The 8,797-nt window shown below is 45.9% G+C and overlaps 1 long non-coding RNA gene across 1 annotated transcript; it reads right to left on the bottom strand.

Annotated features, from left to right (window-relative positions):
• Positions 1-5,801: 5,801 nt before the first annotated feature.
• Positions 5,802-7,635, bottom strand: LOC123159136 (uncharacterized). Its single transcript, XR_006479529.1, has 3 exons — positions 7,499-7,635; positions 7,114-7,263; positions 5,802-6,603 (listed from the first exon to the last, which is right to left on the bottom strand). It is a non-coding gene; the product is annotated as an uncharacterized lncRNA (long non-coding RNA).
• Positions 7,636-8,797: the final 1,162 nt, after the last annotated feature.

Genomic DNA, 8,797 nt, shown 5'->3' with positions numbered 1-8,797 from the left:
TGGAGCTAACCTATAGGAAACTAAGCATATAAGCTCTAAGTTTGCATATTAGAGCCAACTTAGGTAAAATGAAGCTAACCTATAGGAAACTAGGCATATTAGAGATAACATAGGTAACTAAGTATATATATATATCATTTTGGAGATCTGACATACCTGACAAAGTTCAGTTCTCATGCATTGTTCTTCTCCTTCTCCTTCCTCAGCCTGATGCGCCAAGAGCGGCGAGGCGGTGGAGGCGGTGGAGGCAGTGGGATGTAGTCTTCTACCACAATTGGCGTGGTCATGTTGCCTGGGATCGCCGGCGCCACCACCGGTGCATGGTCATTGTCAGGCACCACCACCATCGCGAGGCCACCTTCAGGCACGACCATCGCTAGGTCATCCTCAGCCACCTCCATCTCTTGCCCATGGTCAGTCACCACCATCTCTTGCCCTTGGTCAGCCACCACCAGCGCTAGGTCATCCTCAGCCTGATGCCCATCGTCATCCTGCAGCTCCTCATCCCCACTCTGCTCCTCTTCTCCCGCACTCCAGTCCGGATCATCCTTCTTGTTGTCTATGCTGCCAGAATCGCTGCTGCTTTCGCTACAGTCAGAATCGTTGCTGCTTTCGCTACAGCCATAGTCGTTGCTGCTTTGGCTGTAGCCAGTGTCGCTGCTGCTGCTCCCATTACCTGTCCAAAATGCAACAATGACTGTTAACAATCGATGTGAGACAAAGCCAAATGTAGAGGAATAAGAAGAGGCAGAACGTACCGGCATCATCATCGTCAGCGTAGCGCATGCAACACATAGTACATGTGGCCCTCCTTGATCACCAACTCCACATCCCACTGCCTGCGAAACCCGCTGCCGGCCTGTCGCAGCTTCACATTATTTGGCGGATCTTCACCCATCAGCATGTTCATAAAACTGTCATGCAGCCTCTGCAGTTTGGGACAATGAGTGATGTAGCAAACAACAGATATCATAATGAGATGGGTGAAGGGGAGATCTCTCATTTTATATACCTGTGTCATGGATGATACTGAAGTCTCAAGTATGATAGTGAAGAACTCGGAAGCATCCAACTCATACTACGGTGTCGCAGAGCGGCGGTGGCTGCTTCCCGCCATCTCTGATAAGCAGCAGAAGAGACCAATTAGTACCCTTACAACAGATCATAAAACATGCATGATAACATGCATGATGCCCATCATGCATCATTTTCTAACCAAGGCATAGCTCAGGAAAACCACTTGCTTTGACCAGAACTAGCTGATTACCCCAAATCTCATGGTAAAATTAGCAAGGCAGAGCATTTCTCTTACATGACCATAGCAAGAATGACACACTCCCCTAATTATTTTGCCTGCCACTAGGATGAGCACTTAATATGGATTGATTGTGCTTTCATTTTAAATTTGCAGGTAAGAACAATGAACTCATAGAAACTCCTTAATATGAATATTATACCGATGATAAAAGAAGTGAGACAAGAAGTGTCTGCAGCCTTGAGTAGATTCCCGGGACCTGAAGGTTGTTCACCTTGCTCATATCAAATATTATGTTGTATTAGGAGCAAGTAGATGTAAACTAACCTATAGCTGGAAACTAAACATATAAATGGTTGAAATACATAATTCTAGCTGTAAACTAACCTATAGCTGGAAGAAACTAACTAGAAAAAGTGAAACATGGGAGGAACCTGCTGTTAGTTTTAAAGAAGCTGAGTTTTTTGAGGGGTAAGAAGCTGAATTGGTCATTCTCCATAGAAATCATACCAATTCTAGCTACATGGGGGAGCTGCTAATTCATCTTCACCAACCAAATTCAGTGAATTAAGCACATAATCCAGTCAAGCTAGCTAGCTATCGCTACCAATTGTTGCTACTTCAGTTTTGCTTGAGGCTTATATCATCAGGTTATGTGTGGAAGAATTTTTCTGAATCGATGCTCAAGTTAACTAAGAAATTGATATCGAACAGCGAGAAAGAACCGAAGACGGTGCATTTTTTTATCTGTATCATGGTCCCATCCGATTTCCTGAATACTCACGAATCCAAACCAGAGATAAGAGATCAAGCGCATATTGGCATTACAATTTTGTACCAGAACACATCCTCCTGAGCATAACTATTAACCTCCTTCTATTGCTATTATATGAGTAAGCATAGTATCAAGACATAAGAACATCATATCAGTTGTACTCACTGATTGCCCTTTCGTTCCATGAGAGTGTATTTTCACCAAAAATGTAAAACAACTCCCATGCAAGAACTACCGAAGCAAAAACCCCAAATAATCAATGACCACATTCATGGATTCAGCTAGGGAAGCAGAGCTCAACGACATCCCTAGAACGCACTGATTGTTCCAGAGCATCGACCTCCCGCGATGCACCGCCATTGCCATTGCAATTGCCATCTTCACCGAACCTGCAGTCTGCAGACGCCGGCTCGGAGCTGTCCTCCCAACAGGCACCACCGACCTCAGAGTTGCCATTGTTGAAGCAGAGGGTCGGGTCGGTGCACGCCACGGAGCCGACCGCTTCTGGAACGGGAAGGCGCCGGCGGCCTCCGCGTCGATCTTGGCCCGGACGTCGAAGAGGAGGCCCCTCAGCCGGGGTCGGGGCGGGTGGATCGGCACCGCACCTGGGGTTGGGGCCGGGGCGGGAGCGGGCTGCGGCTACGGCGGCCGGGCGAAGGTCCGGCAGCGCTCCATTGGAGAGGGGAGGAGGCCCGAAGTCGGAGCAGGCTACTGAGTTGGCGGGTGGATCGGCGCCGCACCTGGGGGTGGGGCCGGGGCGGGAGCGGGCTGCGGCTGCGGCGGCCGGGCGGAGGTCCGGCAGCGCTCCATCTGGAGAGGGGAGGAGGCCCGAAGCCGGAGCAGAGACGAGGGGGTTGCGGCGGTGCGGGGGCGCAAGGCCTCGTGTCGTCGCCGTGGGTGCTAGGACAGTGGGGAGGCGGAGGGCGCGGCGGAAGGGGAGGGAGGGATGGAATGGGGAGGAAGGGTGGAGAGGGAGGAAGGAGGAAGGAGGAGAGGTACCTGGGCGGGTGCGGCCGGTCGCCGGAGGGGTCGGGGTCGGCGGCGGGGCTGGATTCCGGCGGGGGTCGGGGCGGCGGCGTACGGTTGGGGCGGAGGGGGCAAATTAGGTTGAGTGGGCCGGGAGGAAGGGAGGGAAGGAAACGGGTGGAGTGAGGCGGAAGCTTACTAATGGCACACCGCGTGGTAGTACGCCATTACTAGTTAGAACTAGTAATGGCGCACTTCGACCTGATGCGCCATTAGTATGTATGAAAAAATGGGAAAAAAATTAATACTAGTGGCGCACCCTGTTTCTGGTGCGCCATTAGTGTCTTCCACACTAACAGCGCATCACCAACAGGTGTGCCATTAGTATATAGTAGTGGCGCACTACTTCCATGGTGCGCCATTAGTATCAATCCTATCTATAGCCCTTTTCCTAGTAGTGCCCCCTCTAGTCGATAACTAGCACTTTCACTATAGTCTGGCTGTTGCTCTATCTTCATCACACAAAGTATTTAATCATGCACAACCCCGATGGCAAGCCAAGCAATTGTTTCATACTTTAGTAATCTCAAACTTTTTCAACTTTCACGCAATACATGAGCATGAGCCATGGACATAGCACTATAGGTGGAATAGAATGGTGGTTGTGAAGAAGACAAAATGGAGAAGATAGTCTCACATCAACTAGGCGTATCAACGGGCTATGGAGATGCCCATCAATAGATATCAATGTGAGTGAGTAGGGATTGCCATGCAACGGATGCACTAGAGCTATAAGTGTATGAAAGCTCAAACTGAAAACTAAGTGGGTGTGCATCCAACTTGCTTGCTCATGAAGACCTCGGGCATTTGAGGAAGCCCATCATCGGAATATACAAGCCAAGTTCTATAATGAAAATTCCCACTAGTATATGAAAGTGAAAGCATAGGATACTCTCTTTATGAAGAACATGGTGCTACTTTGAAGCGCAAGTGTGATAAAATGATAGTAACATTGCCCTTCTCTCTTTTTCTCTCATTTTTTTATTTTCTCTTATTTTTGGCGGGCTTCTTTGCCCCTTTTTTCTATTTAGGCTTCTTTGGCCTCTCTTATCTATCGACAAATAAACCATCACGTTGGTCCACACAGATTAAATTATCTCAACCATTAATTATAGATACTAGCAAAAGAGCCCGTGCGTTGCAACGGGGTAATAAAACCGACGAATTGTACTCATGTGACTTGAGCTTTGCTTGGTTTCACACGCTTATACTTCTTAGTTTTCTTGTAAAATAATATGGTGGTATTTATACTATTCTGGGTTGGTTATCCATCCGTCAGGTTATTCAGGGCGTAAATTTACGGAAAGAAGCATATTGTGACGGTGAATGCGACGGAGTCAATCCGTGCTTTATTATTTCGAAAAGAGAAATATGCCCGTGCGTTGCTACGGCTCTAGATACATGGTCAAAATACAGGACAGCAACATGTCTTCTTTTAGTTTTTTCCAAACCATTAGAAATATGTTAGATTTTACTTAAGTTTAGTTCCCTTATTCCACCATAAAGCATTCCGGTTGAAAAGGAGATGGCGTCTGTCATTTACTTTCTAGAAAAACATAGAGTCGATAAACTTTCCTGTATCTTCAGCCATAGGTCCTTTACTCATATTTAAAAAATTGTAATATTTAATCCAAGCAAAATTATATGAATTACATGACAAATTGTACTCATGTGACTTGAGCTTTGGTTGGTTTCATACGCTCATACTTCTTAGTTTTTTTGTAAAATAATACGGCGGTATTTATACTATTCAGGATTGGTTATCCATCCGTCAGGTTATTCTTGTAGCTAGCTAGTAATCACCATGAGTTCAGTTGGCGTTCCAAGTAATCACCAAGCCAATCGACCGTGAGCATCCGGACGTTAGCTGCGAATGACAAACAGCTGGATGGGCTAATGAAGATTAAACCTCAATTTTGTACGCGGTAGTGCTGCAGACCTTCTGCAGTGAGACTTCGATCAGAAGGACTTACCAGACAGGGGCACAGCGGATTTAGATATCCTACTGCAGCGGCAAGGAGTTGCTCCTGTGCCGCTCGAAGGTCGCCAGCTCGGGGCAGAGCAGGAGCTTAAAGGCATGGACACACCAGACCTGAAGGACGGCAGTGGCAAGGGTGGCGCAGGTAGGCGACGTTGCTCGCGCTCGCGGCGGACGCCGGCGGCGCTCGATCTTGCCTAGAGCACGGAGGGGACAGGGGAGCAGGGGAAGAGGTAGGCAGTAAACCAGATAGGAATGGCACATGTATCGCATCTGCCCTCGGCGGAGCTCCGCTAGCATCAAAATCTGTAGGCTACAAAACTTACCTCCAAGCATGCGAGCTGCAAGCCCAAGAGCCTCCAGCACCCTGATCGCAGTGGACCGGCATTGAAAATTCGCGCGATAGGTGAGGAAGAAAGGATGTGGCATCCACGTTTAGTGGGTCATCGACGGCTAAATCTCTACTATGAAATTTAAAAAGAAAACTAATATGTGATTGTGTTATTTCTAGTTCAGTCCATAAACTAATTTGGGTTTAATCTATCAAACTAAACCAATGATTAATTTTATGAAACAAATTCAGATAGAAGATGTTACATGTCAGCAATTTGGGGTTTAATATATCAACAGAATAAATGTCAGCAATTTGGGGTTTAATATATCAACAGAATAAATGCTTTGTCCTCCAAATTTATATGTAGTAAGAGAATACCTATTGGATAACAGAATAGAAGGAGAAATAATCAACAGTGATGGTGAACAGTAGCATAAGGAGCCTAGGGATGTGCATGTGAAGAACGGTGCAAACATGGTGATAACTGCATTGCCATTATCGCCAAGCAAAAGCAACTGGGGCAACAACCCATATTATAAACCCAAATATACCTGTGTGTTCCAATGGGAGAAGGGGAAAAAATCCTCATACGCACCATCCCCACAATCATGCTCACTATCTGAAGTATATCAAATATAATCAAGAAGTAGACATTAATTAATGCTAACAGACAGAACAAAGTAGATCGCTATGCATGATACACATGATATCCGGTTGTATATATACAACCCCCAAATTTGAAATGTTAAAATGATTTTGAAACTCAAACAGTTTGACCATTGATCATATCAACTAATCCGCACAAAGAGTTTTATAGAAAGGCAATTAGCTATCACAAGAAAATTTGAAGGGCAAATCTCTGAAAAGAAAATACGTTAAACAGTACATCAAGAATATGATTATGAAATAAAAAAACTTCCGTACTATATACCTTATCAAATCAGGTGACAAAGGAACCCCTCCATATTAATATATTTTATTATACACCAAGATCTCCTAGCTCTGTAGCAACTAACTGCAGTTTTGCTTCAATGCATGAATAGAAAAATTATGTTGAAATACTACTAACCATAAAACAGCATGATATATGTTGGCATATAGAAACTACAAAAGTAAGTTAACACATCACACAATAGTACGAGTAAGCTCACCAGGTCTCAACTCTCAGCATGCAAGCCGTAGCATCGGTGTTGTTACCGAGTGAATTTCTCCTTCCCGCACATTGTCACATACCTCTTTGAATAGATACTTAATATGAGAATCTTGTGAAATTATTTTCCTCGCGTGTTAGGATGGTGCAATGTTACGGTAACAGAGCTAACGACCCGTGTGCTAGATTTAGCCTGCTGATCATAATATTTTTTGATATATAAGCAAGAATAGTGCTAAACTGCTCATATCTATCCGTTGTAACCAAAAGTCTACAAATGATGAATCAACATGTAAGTCTAGCATTGTTTCGATCATTATTAGTTTAACACTGAATAATATTAAATATATACAGAAAATTTAGCAACACAAAATTAGTTTCCTACATATACATGGGATGACATTTAGGTGGATAGTGAAATAACTATACAGAAAGGAGGAAACTTTATAGCAGCTCCGCATACTTATTGAGTAATCCCCTATCATCTGCCCATTACATCGTCGTCCTTTTTCTCAACACTTTATCTCCCTGCCATGCGCTACGTCTGCACCAAACATGAGCAGCCACATTATAAGATGGATTCAGAATAGCTTACCATTGCAGCAAGAAAACATTTTCTTGCATCAGGAAAAGACCTTGATTTTATTGAAGTCGTACAGTGAGCAGTCAAGTAACATGCACTATAGCAGATCCTGTTCTGCCCCAACCAGGCAAGTCTCTTCAAGTACTAATGATGAATGTTCTTCTTTATTCCCCATGCAAATACCAAAATGGCAAATTGTTTAGGAGAATAACACTGTCAGTTGGAGAAGGTTGTTCTTTGCTTATTGGTCATCGGGACCCAACTTTTACACAGAAAACACATGAAACAGAAGATATATTGTACTAAGGTGAATGCAGCAATCATGAGACAAACTAAAAAATTCATACACACACACACAAATTATGGTGCTGATACTGAGACGTTAGTGTGCGCCTACCTTAAATTGCATGTATCTTCCTATTCATTTCTTCAGTTCAAGGGATCCTACTGCTCGAGTGTCAGTGTGTCCAGCCCGCTTGAATGCCTCATCTCAATTTGTGGTGATTCTATCAGTCCCGAAGTAACTTGCCGTCAAGGGTTTTCTAGTTAATTTGGTCAACTGCTCAATTTCAAAAGGGGATTTGGCTTTACAAGGAGTAGCTGGGTGACTTTCAGGTGTGCAGCACAGTACCTTGTTCGTGCTTGGGGCTCAGGGAGGAGGCCGGCAGGAGCTTCGGGAGGGCGCCGGCAGCAGGAACTTGGGGAGGCCGGCAGCCCGAGGTGAGGTCGAATTAAATTTCCGCCTCCACAGACATCCGCGTGCACCAGAGGCCACCGTTGCTGCAGATCTTCCCGGGACAGGCGGCCGTGTGACCGTGTCCAGCAGCTCTGCCTCGTCGTCATCCTCCTCCTCCCTGAAGTAATCGAGCCGGGATGCACGGAATTGTTGGAAGAGAGTAGGTGTGTGGCGGGCCTGCGAGACTCGGGGGTCGGGCGTTGAGGCGACGCAAGGCCGGCGGCGGCGACCAGGGCGGCGCGCGAGGCGGTGGTGGCGGCACGCAGCGGAGCGGCAGGTGGTGGCGGCGCGCTGGAAGTTGAGATAAGTACCTGCTCGCCGGCCGGCAACGACTCCGTCTTCTGCTCATCCTCCGGCGCGCTGGCAGTTGAGATAAGTTGAGGAAGCGGCGAGGGATGTGGAGCTCGACTGGGTCACAGTCAAAACACCATAGTATGAAGGAAAAACCAATCGTTTCCGAATTTGAGTCTCTGATAGTTTTATTTTTTGATAGTCCAGCCGCTGATTCGTTGCAAGTAGAAAAACGGGTCCAGGCAAGCCCAGCAGGGAAGGGAGCCGGTGCGATCGTTCGACGCATACGACTTGATTTCATTAGTACCACCTCGTGTATATTACAATTTTTTCTATACAAATTGTAAAAGCGTATTATTATTTTTTGAAGGCAAAGCAACGCTTTATAGATTTAACGGTGCTCGGGCATGTCACCCGAGACACAAACAGCCACACTGGGCGGTACAATAGAGTTCCACTCCATATAGTTATTAGGAAGACACATACGACCTATCTTGGCTAGTTCATGTGCTGCTGAATTCGCAGACCGTCTACAAGCAATGATACTAACCTTCGAAAACCACATTTTCATCTGGTATTTGAGGTCTTCAATGATTGATGCATAAGGTGAGGAGTCTGCCGCACGGGCGTTCATGGCCTCAGCAAGTAACTGTGAGTCGGTTTCAAAGG

This window comes from Triticum aestivum, chromosome 7B (genome assembly GCF_018294505.1).
Source record: "Triticum aestivum cultivar Chinese Spring chromosome 7B, IWGSC CS RefSeq v2.1, whole genome shotgun sequence".
Lineage (NCBI taxonomy): Eukaryota > Viridiplantae > Streptophyta > Magnoliopsida > Poales > Poaceae > Triticum > Triticum aestivum.
This window is presented reverse-complemented; position numbering and strand designations above follow the sequence as displayed.